The following is a 12,570-nucleotide window of genomic DNA, read 5'->3' as shown; positions in this document are numbered from 1 at the left end:
ATTCACTAAATTTTTCTTGGGAAATTTGCTTGAGGGAGGAAAGTTTAGGCCACCAAATGTATGGAGTGGCCCAAACTGATTTCCCTTGTCATGCCCTTTTTCTCCAAAGAAAAGTTGCCCATCCCTTGTCTGGGGTACGAATTAGTTGAACCTTTGCTGAGTGGGATAGGATAGTATACGGTATATGGAATTTGTTTAGCATTCTTACTATGAAATCACCTTTGGTCATTTAATTTCATCCTCGTTAATCCCCATGCAGGCCTTTCAGAAAGGTTCTCCACTAGCTGCTGATGTCTCTGAAGCCATCCTAACCATATCTGAGAAGGGGATTCTAAAATCATTAGAAGACAAGTGGTTTCCTCGTTCTGCAGAGTGTTCCACCATCGAAACTGATGAGCTAAGCCTCCGGAACTTCTGGGCTCTCTACTTTTTATGTGGCGCCACTTCCACCCTCTGCTTTCCATTGTTCTTCCTTTGCCTGGTCATCGATTTTAAACGCCACCAGGCATCCAGAAGTGATACAAACCCAAGTGATGAAAGTGTCTGGATGAAGACTGTTCAATTAGTACGTTTCTTTCATAGTAGACAAACTGAGATTCCTTATGAGAGAACGTCAAATTTGTCTCCCCGTCCCACTGGAGATGAATGGATCACCCCAAGGTGGTCAACAGTGAGTCCTTCTGAAGCCCCGGTGCCTCCTGAAGCCCTGGAGCATCCTGAGGCCTCTCCACCAACTGCAACTATGAACTCAAGGGTGAGCCCTTCTGATGCGCCCGAGCCTCCTGAGGCCCCTCCCCCAACTGCAACCATGTACACTTGATAGAAACTAGCTGTTGAATTTATGTACTACTTGTTTACTCAGATTGAATAAATAATTGACTAAATATGTCTGTAAAACAAATTGTATGAAATGATAAGTCGAAGATGAGGGTGTAAAGATAATATGAAACTCGCAATAAGCAATATGTCATTACAACATTGAAATAATGTAAGTATTACTAAGCTTAATATATCATTTGATACAAATAGAACCCAATGGTCTCAAAAGACCAGAAACGAAGGAGGCTGAATGCAATTGTGTACTAACACTCAACTTTGTGAACTGCAAGGATAGTTGATTCATGCACTGCAGGATGATAATGTTTGAAGATGCATACTCAGGTCTTCTTTCCTTTATACATGAATGTTCCACATAGATAAAAAATTTCTTTCTCAACAAACAAATTAAGGCTATTTTATCAAATTTGAAGAATCTAGCTCTTAAAGCTAAATTTATCCCCTTTCCCACATGTACATGCAAAAGGCAAATATTCAAAGATTTTTAACAACAGCCATGTACAAATTTTCTAACCAACGGTGGTTCTAATGGGCAAAATTAGAAAGGATTGAGAAACCGGGCCTCGAGTCCTCTGGAGCCTGTCAAAGTAGAGCAGCTCCTGCAGAACCCTATCCAGTGTTGGTCCTCATTGAATCTAAAAACTCATTATCTGCCCCTATATATATATATAAAAATTGTCCCAATAGAAGAGAGTTTTAATACATCAATGACTCTTGTTCCTATTCTACTGATTCATACTAACTCCATTGTTCTGATGGTTCTGTTACACAATATGGGTGGGAATCAAAGCTACCAGTAGCTCCTTCCTCGTCCACGTCCTCCCCACCCTCTGCTCCTCATACCACTTCTTCCACCACGAGATAAACCTTCCAATGCCCTGTTAACAAGCTGGTTCTGCAAACCACCAGTTCCACGGCCCTTCTTTGCTGCAGCATTGCTGGCACCATTAGTAGTACTTGCAGGCCTTTTTCCTCTGCACCAAAAGGCTCATGCAGAATAACGTGAGCAAGAAAACTCTTTGCAGGAAAGGTCAAGAGGTAAAATATCCTCCTTTTGAAGGTTAACATTGGTAAAACCAAGCAAGTTGTTAAAAGGACAAAGTAACTGCATATCCTAGCAGTGGTTTCTTCCACTGCATATCTAAGCTGCTCACTTGGACAGCAGCATGTGAAAACTCCGTAAGTAACATAAAGGAAGGTCCTATTATCACACAATTCAAAACAATTCTCTCCAAAGAAACTACTCTAAACAAGGCCATGCAATCCAGTTGGTAGTATTCTGCTTTTGGGTTTTCCGTAGATTATGAAGGAATACAGTGGTAAGTGACACAGCAAATGACTCAATAGGAGACCGCACAAGTTTCGGATAGTAAACTCACAAAGTTATCCTTTGCTTCATCGGACTTCGCAGCAGCCATTGCTTTCTTGTGCTCAGCCATCCTTGAGTTAAATACTAGCCCTAGCTAGCTCTTCTACTTGAGTCAACCTGTCTCATCAAGGACAAAGATGTCCACTATGTTATCACTACTAAAGTTTTTCCTTTAAAAAACCATAGAGGAAAACAAATACATGCAAGGTAAACCTATCGAATGAGAGCTTAACATGCAAAGTTTTTCCTTTAATAAGATGTCCATTATTATTATTATTATTATTATTATTATTATATTATACTTTTTTTTCTTTTTCTTTTTCTTTTCTCTCTCCTCTCTCGTCTTTCCTCTCTCTCTCCCATACCATCCCCAACATCTCCACCCACACTTTCTCTCTCACTACCCCCACTATGCACATACAAAGACCCATTCCCCCTCCTCTCTTCCCTCTTATTTCCTTTTTGAGTTTTTTTTTAGTTTTTTTCTTCCCATTTTTTGGTGACTGCCCCAATTTTTTCCTTCCCCATTCTTCTTCCTTTTCTTCTTGCCCCAACAGTCACACTCCACAGCCACTTCTAGCACACACCAACCGGCCCCATATTTATATATATTTTTTTCTTCCATTTTTCTCCCTCTCCACTTCCTCTTCTTTCTCCACACACTGCCACACGCCCCCTCATTTCATTCATTCCATTTCTCTTTTGTTTTTCATTTTTTTTGTTTTTTATTTTTTTATTTCCTAAAAACCCATCAATCCCTCATCACCACCGAGAGGACCACCGGCCAATCACGGTTAGTGAGCCATTGTCGACTGACGACCCCTTCCTCTTTTCTCTCATTCACTCATTTCCTCACTTTCCCATCACACCCATTTTCCATTATTATTATTATTATTATTATTATTATTATTATTATTATTATTTATTTGTGCAGTAATGGTTTATGATTTTAGGCTTAATTTATTTACTTATTTATTTGTTAAATTGAGTTTGGTTTTGATTGTGAATTGGGTTAACATAGATTGGACTTAATTTTGGTTGTGAATATGGGTTTGTTTATTAAATTAGGTTTGAATTATGAGATATTAAATTTAGGTCTAATTGGATTTATTTTAATTTAATGTATTCAGGCTTGACTAATTGTGCTTATATTTTGGTAATTAATTGAAAAATTTTGTACTATGGCTATTAACATGAGGATATTTATGTTGAACTATTTTTGTTTTTGCATGGGCTCATTCTGCAATTTTGTTGACTGAGTATAGATTTATGACATGTGGAGTATGAAATTTCATAGAAGAAAGTGAGACTTGAAAAATTGTAGGAAGACATTGAACTTGTTGTAAGCTTATTGGGGTACATATTTGATTTCCCACTTATATTTGGTTTTATTTCTATTGGTTTTTATAAATATTTGTTTGTATATATTTACTTGTTATGTACATAATTGAATATCGAACAAACCAAAAATATTTTTTGAATAAGAGGAACAATTTAGTAAACATGTTTTGATAAAATAATAGTTCAGAAAATATTATTTTTAATTAAAGAAAGTTTTTTATTAATAAAAATTAAAAAAAATGCTTTTAGAAAAATCCAAAAGAATTGTTTTTAATAGAATTTGAAAATTTGGTTTTAATAAAATTGTCCAAAATTTTTTTTTTGTAAATAAAGTTGTCCCAAAAATTAATTTTTAATAAAATTGTTCAAAAAAATGTTTTTTAAAAATAAATTATTTTTCTTTAATTAAAATGGGATTAAAAGTAATTTTTAGAAATATGGAATTTAAATTTTTTCTTTTTAATTAAGAATTCTTTTGCAAATAAAGTTATGTTTTTTTTTTTTTTCATAATTGGTATAAATCACTTTTTAAAATGAAGATGAACTAAAATATTTTTGTAAATAAAATTGTAAAAATTTATTTTTTAAAATGAAAATCATTTTTTTTTATTGTCAAATTAAAATTTTGTAATAAATTCTTTTAATAAAATAAGTGTAAATAACTTTCATGAAAATTAGAAATAAGTGAAATTGAATCCAATCATTAATTGAAAATAAATTAAAACTTTTTTTTTTTTTTGTAAATAAATAAATTGAAATCATTAATTTGAAATTGTTTTTAATAAACTCCTTTGAAATTTCTTGAAAAATATATCATTTTTTTAATCAATTCAATAAATCAATTTGCATAATTCTCTTTTCATTTATTTTATGTATTCTTATAATTAGATTTCATCATTATTTTTGTATATATTGATTTTCACCATAACTTGTACATATTCATTTGTGTTATTATTTTTCTTCGTATTCATAATTAATTATTAATTGTCATAATTCATTCAATTTGTTTAGTAGAGACCATATGTGTACGAACTTAAAGGGATGCTACGACTCATCATCGTACCTTCCCAATAAATAATCTAACCCTCGGACCTAGACTTGGTTTTTTACAAACCTGTTTCTTTTTCAAGAGTTACACTTAGGGTTTTTCTTTCTTATTTTATTTTTTCCTTTAAAAATAAAACAAAACTAAGTGACGACTCTAAGTTTTTTCTAAAAATCATATTTTTCATCAAATAAAAAGCGAGTCTCACTGTTGAGTGGGAACGCACATGAAAAACACGGTTCATAGTATTGGTTTCTCAAAATAGAACCGTTTTCTATTGGGGGCATCTCTATTCACGTTGGGATGCTGCCGTAAAAGAGAAACAAGTTGTAACTTTGAAAATGGGCTCCAAACACACAATTTGAAAGACACTAGAAGTGAGGCATTCGACCAAAGATCGACCAAAGATTTTTTTTTTTTGAAGGCAACATGCATAAGAAAGTTGTCTAGCACGCGTCAAATGACCATTGCCAACGTTAATTAATTATTATAACATTGCATGACATCCAAAGTCCACTAACTTTTATTGTTTAAAGAATTGTTGATGCATAGTGGTCATGGCATTTATGTAGGATTTATATTATAATATGCATCAAGCAAAGATCATGAACCATATTATGCTATTTTTATTTTTTATTTATTTAGGGCTATTGTAGTTTAGATTTAAAGCAATTATGTATTCATTATTTATTTAAAATTTTCGTTTGTTAGGTTGATCTCATGGCATAAGAAATTTTATTTTATTCCTTTATAAATTCATTTGAACGTAAAAACAATTAAAATAATTTATAACATTCATTTTGGAAATTAAAAGAAAATAATACTAACAACAACATATCTACCTAGCTAGTTTTTTTTTAATGATTCATGTTATTCTTTATTTTTTTCTTTAAAACTTTAATTATTATTTCTCAATGATCCATGGTAATTTAGTTTTCTTAAATTCTTTGTTTTTTTATTAATTGTAATAATAGTGGAAAATTGGAATTTTTAAATTTTTAGTTTTGGTTAATTTGAATAATAGTGGAAAATTAGAGACTTTAAATTTTTAGTTTAATTTTTTTTAAAATAGTGGAAAATTAGAATCTTTAAATTTTACTTGTGGCTAATTTTGGATGATAATTGGAAAATAAGAATTTGAAAATTTTAGTTTTAGGTTGAGGTAAAATAGTTTTTCTGTGATGTTAATTCGACAATTGTATATTAAATGATTTTTCTTGAATGTAGAATAAATTAGTTTCATGATTAATATTTTGACATTTAGTTGTTGGTAGTTAGTTTTAGGCAAGGAGGAAAATGTCGAGATATATCGTCGTTATATCGTGTATCGAGAGACGTCGACATGATATTTTGTGGAGAAAAATTGTTGAAAATTGCCGATATATTGGCATTAGGCGATAAATCGCCAATATAATTGAAAAAACGGCCAAAAAGGAAGAAAATTGATAATATTTCGGCCAATCAACACGCTACAGTGCTCCAGCATGCCGTTGAAAGGATTCGAACCCCAAACAAAAGGTTTGGGGTTTAACTCACCAAACCACCGGGGCAAGCTTACCCTTTGTTAAATGTATTACACTTAAAATATATATTCAAAGTCATCATGTAAAGAAAATTTTAAGAGAAAATTTTAGAGAGCAAATTAATTATAATTATTTTATAATTAAATACAAAAATTTATTTTCGTATTTGATTGAAATTGACTTTTCTCATTACAACTATCATCTCATTTTGTACTTGGTAAGATGGTGTGACTCAACAATAGTAATAATTTAAGTCTCATTGTATAGTAAATTATAAATTAGGCGGTGTTTGTTTTTTGTTTCTTGTTTTACTTAAATCCAAATAGCACTTAAGTTAACTTAACTCCAAATACAATATAATAGTATTAAATACTAAATTCTTTATTTTTTTTATTAATTTATTTTGTTAAGTGTTAAGTATTAATAAAGTGGAGGTTGTGTTGATATTGTATTTTGGTTGTTTCAAAAAGTAATTTTTAATATTTAGCACAAAGTAAAAAATTTTGACTTTTTTATTTAATAAAAAAATTTTAAAATTAAGCAATAAGTAGAATTTTTTTTCTTGTTTTACTTAAATCCAAATAGAACTTAATTTAACTTAACTTTAAATACAATATAATAATATAAGAACTAAATTATTTTTTTTTTATCATTTTATTTTGTTAAGCATTGAGTATTAATAAAGTGAAGGTTGTGTTGATATTGTATTTTGGTTGTTTCAAAAGTTATTTTTAATATTTAGTAAAAAGTCAAATATTTTGACTTTTTTTATTTAATAAAAAAATTAAATTAAGTAATAAGTAGAAAAAAAAAATAAAAACAAACAATTTGAAGTTGAAAGTAAATTACATTTACTTTAAAAAAACAAATGCCACCTTAATGCACATGCACAAGAAGTGCAAGTTATATAAATCAATTCATTTTTTATGTCCAAAACGTGTGACCAAACATATCAATGTGTATTTACTCAAATTACTAATCTATCTTTTTAACTTATGACTTTGACATGAACACTTTTATATCCATGCTATCTAGTGCTTTTATTATAGATCTTATTCATTTAGAAACTTCAAATTTCTTTACTTGGGATTAGTTAGTATTGGGGCAATCATTGATGCTAATTCTCGTAAAGGTACAGAGGAAATAACTGCCATGAAGATAGCGGAAGATAAGTTCAATAACAATTCCAAGAACCATAAGCTCTCTTTTTATCTTACGGAACTTTTTAGATTGTGTAAAACACTTTTATTTAGAGATTCTCAAATACAGGTTTCTTATTATGATATTAGCGTAATTGTCAACTTGTTTTTTCTAAAAATACTCTTTCATAACTAACATTTGCAAGAAGTCACTTACCTTAGTCTAGTCTCCACCATGGCCAATACTTAGAAGAGAGAAGATGAAATCCCTAACCAAGACCAAAAATCTGATGTCATTACAATCAATCAAGACTAGTAGGAAAGGAGAAGAAAGTGAAGAATTTATAGGTGGATATTTTGAAAGATCGATCTTTTTATAAAAGTAGTGGATTAAAATCTTTTCAACTCTTTTTGCCTTTTTTTTTTCTACATTGATGTAAGGAATTTTTGAAAAATCTCTAATTCTTTATATTTGAAACAAAAATTATATGATTCATGATACAATCATTTTGAGGGTTGATTATGAATTAGCTAGTCAAGTTAAATAAGACAAACCGAGTTGGAAGGAAGTTAATGTTGAATCGCACCAAAATTAACTCACATCTTAATCTTGAACTAACCATGACTAGGTCAAATATGACTCAACCAAGTCATTGTGAACTTGATTGATATCTTGAAAATTCAACACATTCAAAGCATTTGGAATTAGAATGCATGTGCTCATTTTCTTTCTGTCTGGAATAATTAGTATGACAATTTTGAATTTAAGAAAAATGATTTTTCTTGATATCCATAATTAATTAATTAATTGTCACAATTTCCTTAATTTGTTTAGTAGAGGTCGTATGTATATGGGCTTAGAGGGATGCCACGGCTCACCATTGTATCTTCCCAATAAGTAACTTGACCCCCGAACCTAGACTCGATTTTTCACAAACCTGTTTTTCCTTTAGGAGTCACACTTAGGGTTTTTCTTTCTGATTTTTTTCCCTTAAAAAAGAAACAAAAATAAGTGGTGACTCCAAGTCTTTTTCTAAAAATCAAATTTTCATAAATAAATAAAAAACAAATCTCGCCGTCAAGTGGAGATGCATGTGAAAAACGCAGGTCTACAAAATGACGACTCCACTAGGGATCTTTAAAAGGTCAAACTTGAACTCGAGTTAAGGAAAATGTAACGTTTGATTAATCGATTAGTGGATACCCCCTCATTGTGCCTCTATTGTATGTTTGCATGTTTTAAGGCATACGAGTGTTGACATGTTGATTATTTGGCATATATATTGCTTGTTTGTGTGGGTTGCACATCTATCCCCTTACCTTTAACCCTCTGGTTTCTGTCATTTCCTTCCTTTCGGTTCTTACATTTGCAAGTGTGAGGCATTGTGTGTATTTGTTTCTCTTATCGAGCTAGTGGTTAGGAGTAGGGTCTAGCGACGGGCTATATCGATGTTTGAGAGCATTCTAGAGGAGGTAGACATACTGATGCTGATTGGAATCCAATCTTGGAAGACCTAGTGTGACTAGTGTGTGACTAGTGTGTTTCTTTTTCTGCTTTAGCTTCATAGGATTTTCAGATGCACCCACACCACTCACTGTGCATTTTAGTTGACTATTAAGTGTTGAGAGTTGTGACAGCTTTCACCATAGGAAACCCCATGGGATGTCAAGGTAGTGCATATGTGGAGGTGATGACCACCTTGCATGGAAGTGCCCTATCTCTTCGGAGGTGTGTAAGAGTTTGTGCACCGCCTGAGGGTATGATTGCTTCTACTAGAGATCCTTTAAAGTCCAATTATTTTTCATTTTAAAGTTGCTTTGACCTCGTAGGTTGGGCCTTAGATATTTTGATTAGGATTTCCTTTTCTCCACATGGGTGCATTTGAGAGCCTTCGGGGCCGCTTTAATCACAATTTGGATCCAATACTCTCTCTTTTGGTCTCCAATCGAGAGTGCTTAAATATCGGTGTGAGTTTGAGTATCAATTGGACCACCCCTTCCTATGTGGTGTTAGTTTCTTCTTGTCGCTCATTGAGTCTAGCACATTTTCTCTCTAGGGCTTCAGATAGTCTTTTTTTCTTGAGGCGACACATTCTTTCAGTTTGTTGTCACTTTCTGCCTGACATTTTGGGATATGTTCATTGATCATACTCACATTTTTACATTCTTCACCTATCATAGGCTTGGTACTTCATTCTTTGGTCGATTTGCCTATTTCTATTTTCAACCCAGTATTTTTATTATAGAAAGGTGAAAGGTGTGTTTTCACATTCACACCCTTTTTGAGAGATCTGCCTTGATTACCTTATCATTTTTCTTTATGGAGCTCGGGTTGAAAGTGAATTAGGGATATTTTGTTATAAATGGAGTATCGATCTCATGACAGTGTTGTTTTTCACCCCTTATTCATTTTCTAGATCATTAATAGAAATTCTTTAGTCACAGTTGTAGCCATCTCATAGTAGACACTTTTATGACTTTAGAGTTTCTGTCATACATCCAAATTTTGATTATCATCACATGACCACACATCATATGATGTGTTGTACTTTTGACTTGAGGCATCTACTTACTTGCACATTATGGTCTTGAGTCCTAACCTATCATGGAGAATATTGAGTCTATTAGCCTAAGACAAGAGATTTGACTTAGGGAGTTTGAGACTATGACTCATCTTCTTATGATCAGAACAGTACCTTACTCACTCCCACACTTGGACTTTGCTTCGGCCTACATCTACCTATTGTGAGTTTTACACAGCATCACTCTTGACATCATTACATGACCTTTCCATCACCAATTGTTCTATCTTTGCACATCTTCTCTTTGATCCGACCAAGTAGAGTGTGAGGAGTTTGAGCCTAGGGTTGATTTTGCATGGCGATGGATGGCTTATGATCTTTGGGTGGCTTACGATGTGAGGATTGGTCGATTGCATGATGGGACTGTCACTTATTATGCCATGAGTATAGAGATTGATCTTGTATGATGAGAGTTGGCTTGTGATGAGCAGTTATGCCTGATGAGATCGTTATTTACTTTGCTTTGAGAAGAGTACCTTTGAGATTATTATGGAGCATTTAGAGTATGGTTCGGTGCACGATTCCAAAGGGTTGATGTGGTTATATAAGATAGACAACGATCTTCAGTATCGATCATTTAAGGGTTTGAGAACATGATGTTTGAGACCATGGTTGCAAGATAGGTGGCCTTCATTTCGGTTAGCTCACACCCTATTACCTTCATTGACATCTAGACCATTGCTAGCCCTTTGAGCCTCGCTTGAGCATCATATCATTTTCTTTTTATAGCCTTGCTCACCTTCTACACCGGGATGGGGAGCCTTTGGTGCATATGTGCTTTATTCGGGAGTCTCAGTTGTGGACCCGCAGTATTTCACATGCGCCCTCACTCGATCGGCGAGACTCACTTTTATTTGTGAAAATTTTAGTTTTGGAAAATTCGAAGTCACCACTTATTTTATTTTATTTTAAAAGGGAAAATAAAACAAGAAATAAAACCATAAATAAGTGACTCCATAGTTTTTGGAAAAGCATGTCTTTGAAAAAAAACCCGAGTCTAGGTCTGAGGATCGGGTTACCTATTGGGAAGGTACCTTTAAAAGGTAGCACCCCTCTAAACCCTACAAAGGTCTCTACTGACTAAGTTGAGGAAATATGGCAAAGTGATTTAAAAAAAATAGCATGCCAAACAAAAAAACCAATCGCAATCATAAAGAAGATTTAGGGTACGTACCTGGACTTCTTCTTAAGCGCTATCACAAGACATCAAATTTAGTTCAAATAGTATATCATCCAACATGTGCTTTATTAGAAATAATCGAAAAATGAAACATATATATCAAGACACCTAAACACTATTGAACATAGGCACAATTCACAATGACAAGCATATTCACAGAATTTAGAAGGTGGGTGTTGAGGGGCATACCTGGATAGCATAGACAACTTGTAACGTGCTTCCGCAAGACATGAGGGGTTAGATATTAAATAATATGATAAATAAATTCTAGCATGCTTTTTATCTAATGAGCATAGCAAAAATGATCAAAGTATACAAAATCATCAATTATCACATACATCTTGTATATAATTCTTAAAAAAGTATATAGATATGATTACAACAAGTAGCAAAGGTGGCAGCACAGATGAGTTTTGAATAAATGATTTTTTTATGTAGGGATTTCACCAATACCCCAATTAATATACACAAATATAGCCTAGAATTATCCCATTTATTTGGGACCACCAGCTCAGATTCGTGTCTTACTCAAAACCGTACTTTTTATTGAAAACTGAGAAAGATGCAAACCGATCAAAACATGGTTGCATATTAGTTAAGAAAATGAGATTTTGATTCTAAGGACTCTGAATGAGGTTTTGAAATAGATTTTCAAAGGGATCTTTTGATAGAAGTATTTTATTTTAAAATAAAAGAAATTAATTTGAAAATAACAAAATATAAGAAACAAAATACCAAGCAAAACAAAAGAAAACAAAATCACAAAGTAGAATTTTTGACAACCAAGCAAACTAAAGTGGTGAGAATGGAGGCCAATCTTTACTATTTTCCAATGCTCATCTGAAGATTAAATTTGATAAAGAGCTATCAAAATAAAAAATTATTAATATTTAGATCGAATAAACTAATGAGATATCCATCAAAAATTAACAATTAGGATTCAAGAAACGCCTAAATTGAGAATAACAAATCAAGAACTAGCACATGATCAACTAAACACACAAACACATCTAGACTAAAAAATAAGTTAAAATTGAACTAAATCGGAATTAAAAATATGAACTTTATCTAACATGATTAACTAAGCTATTGGATTAAAATCACTAACTTGAACTAAAAAATAGATTAAAACTACACTAATTCAGAATTAAAAAAAAAATACAAACTTTATCTAATAGGATTAATTAAACTAATGAATTAAAACAACAAACACACTTAAACTAACAAATAGATTAAAAATAAACTAACAAGTAACTAAAAACATAAATTTTATGATTATTTAAGTGACTGAACCATAATCACAAAAAAAATCTAATCTAAGAGATAAATGAAAACTATGCGAATTGAAATTTTACAAAAAAAAAATCACAAAGAATTAATTAAACCAATGAACTAAAATTCTAAAAAAAAAAAAAAAATCTAAGCTAAAGAAATAAAATAAATAAAATTCCAACTTTTCAAATTAAAACCAAGGGCCAAATTTATCAGTACCAAACCAAGTAAAATTCCAACTTTTCATACTAAACAATGAATCAAAACAAAAGTATAAGAGAT

The 12,570-nt window shown here is 32.0% G+C and overlaps 1 long non-coding RNA gene across 1 annotated transcript; it reads right to left on the bottom strand.

Annotated features, from left to right (window-relative positions):
- Nucleotides 1-933: 933 nt before the first annotated feature.
- LOC117914118 lies at nt 934-2,260 on the bottom strand. Its single transcript, XR_004651226.1, has 2 exons — nt 2,217-2,260; nt 934-1,811 (listed from the first exon to the last, which is right to left on the bottom strand). It is a non-coding gene; the product is annotated as an uncharacterized LOC117914118 (long non-coding RNA).
- Between the last annotated feature and the right edge of the window lie 10,310 nt (nt 2,261-12,570).

Source organism: Vitis riparia, chromosome 5 (assembly GCF_004353265.1).
Source record: "Vitis riparia cultivar Riparia Gloire de Montpellier isolate 1030 chromosome 5, EGFV_Vit.rip_1.0, whole genome shotgun sequence".
Classification (NCBI taxonomy): domain Eukaryota; kingdom Viridiplantae; phylum Streptophyta; class Magnoliopsida; order Vitales; family Vitaceae; genus Vitis; species Vitis riparia.
Note: the sequence above shows the minus strand (reverse complement) of the source record. Positions and strands in the feature narration are given on the sequence as shown.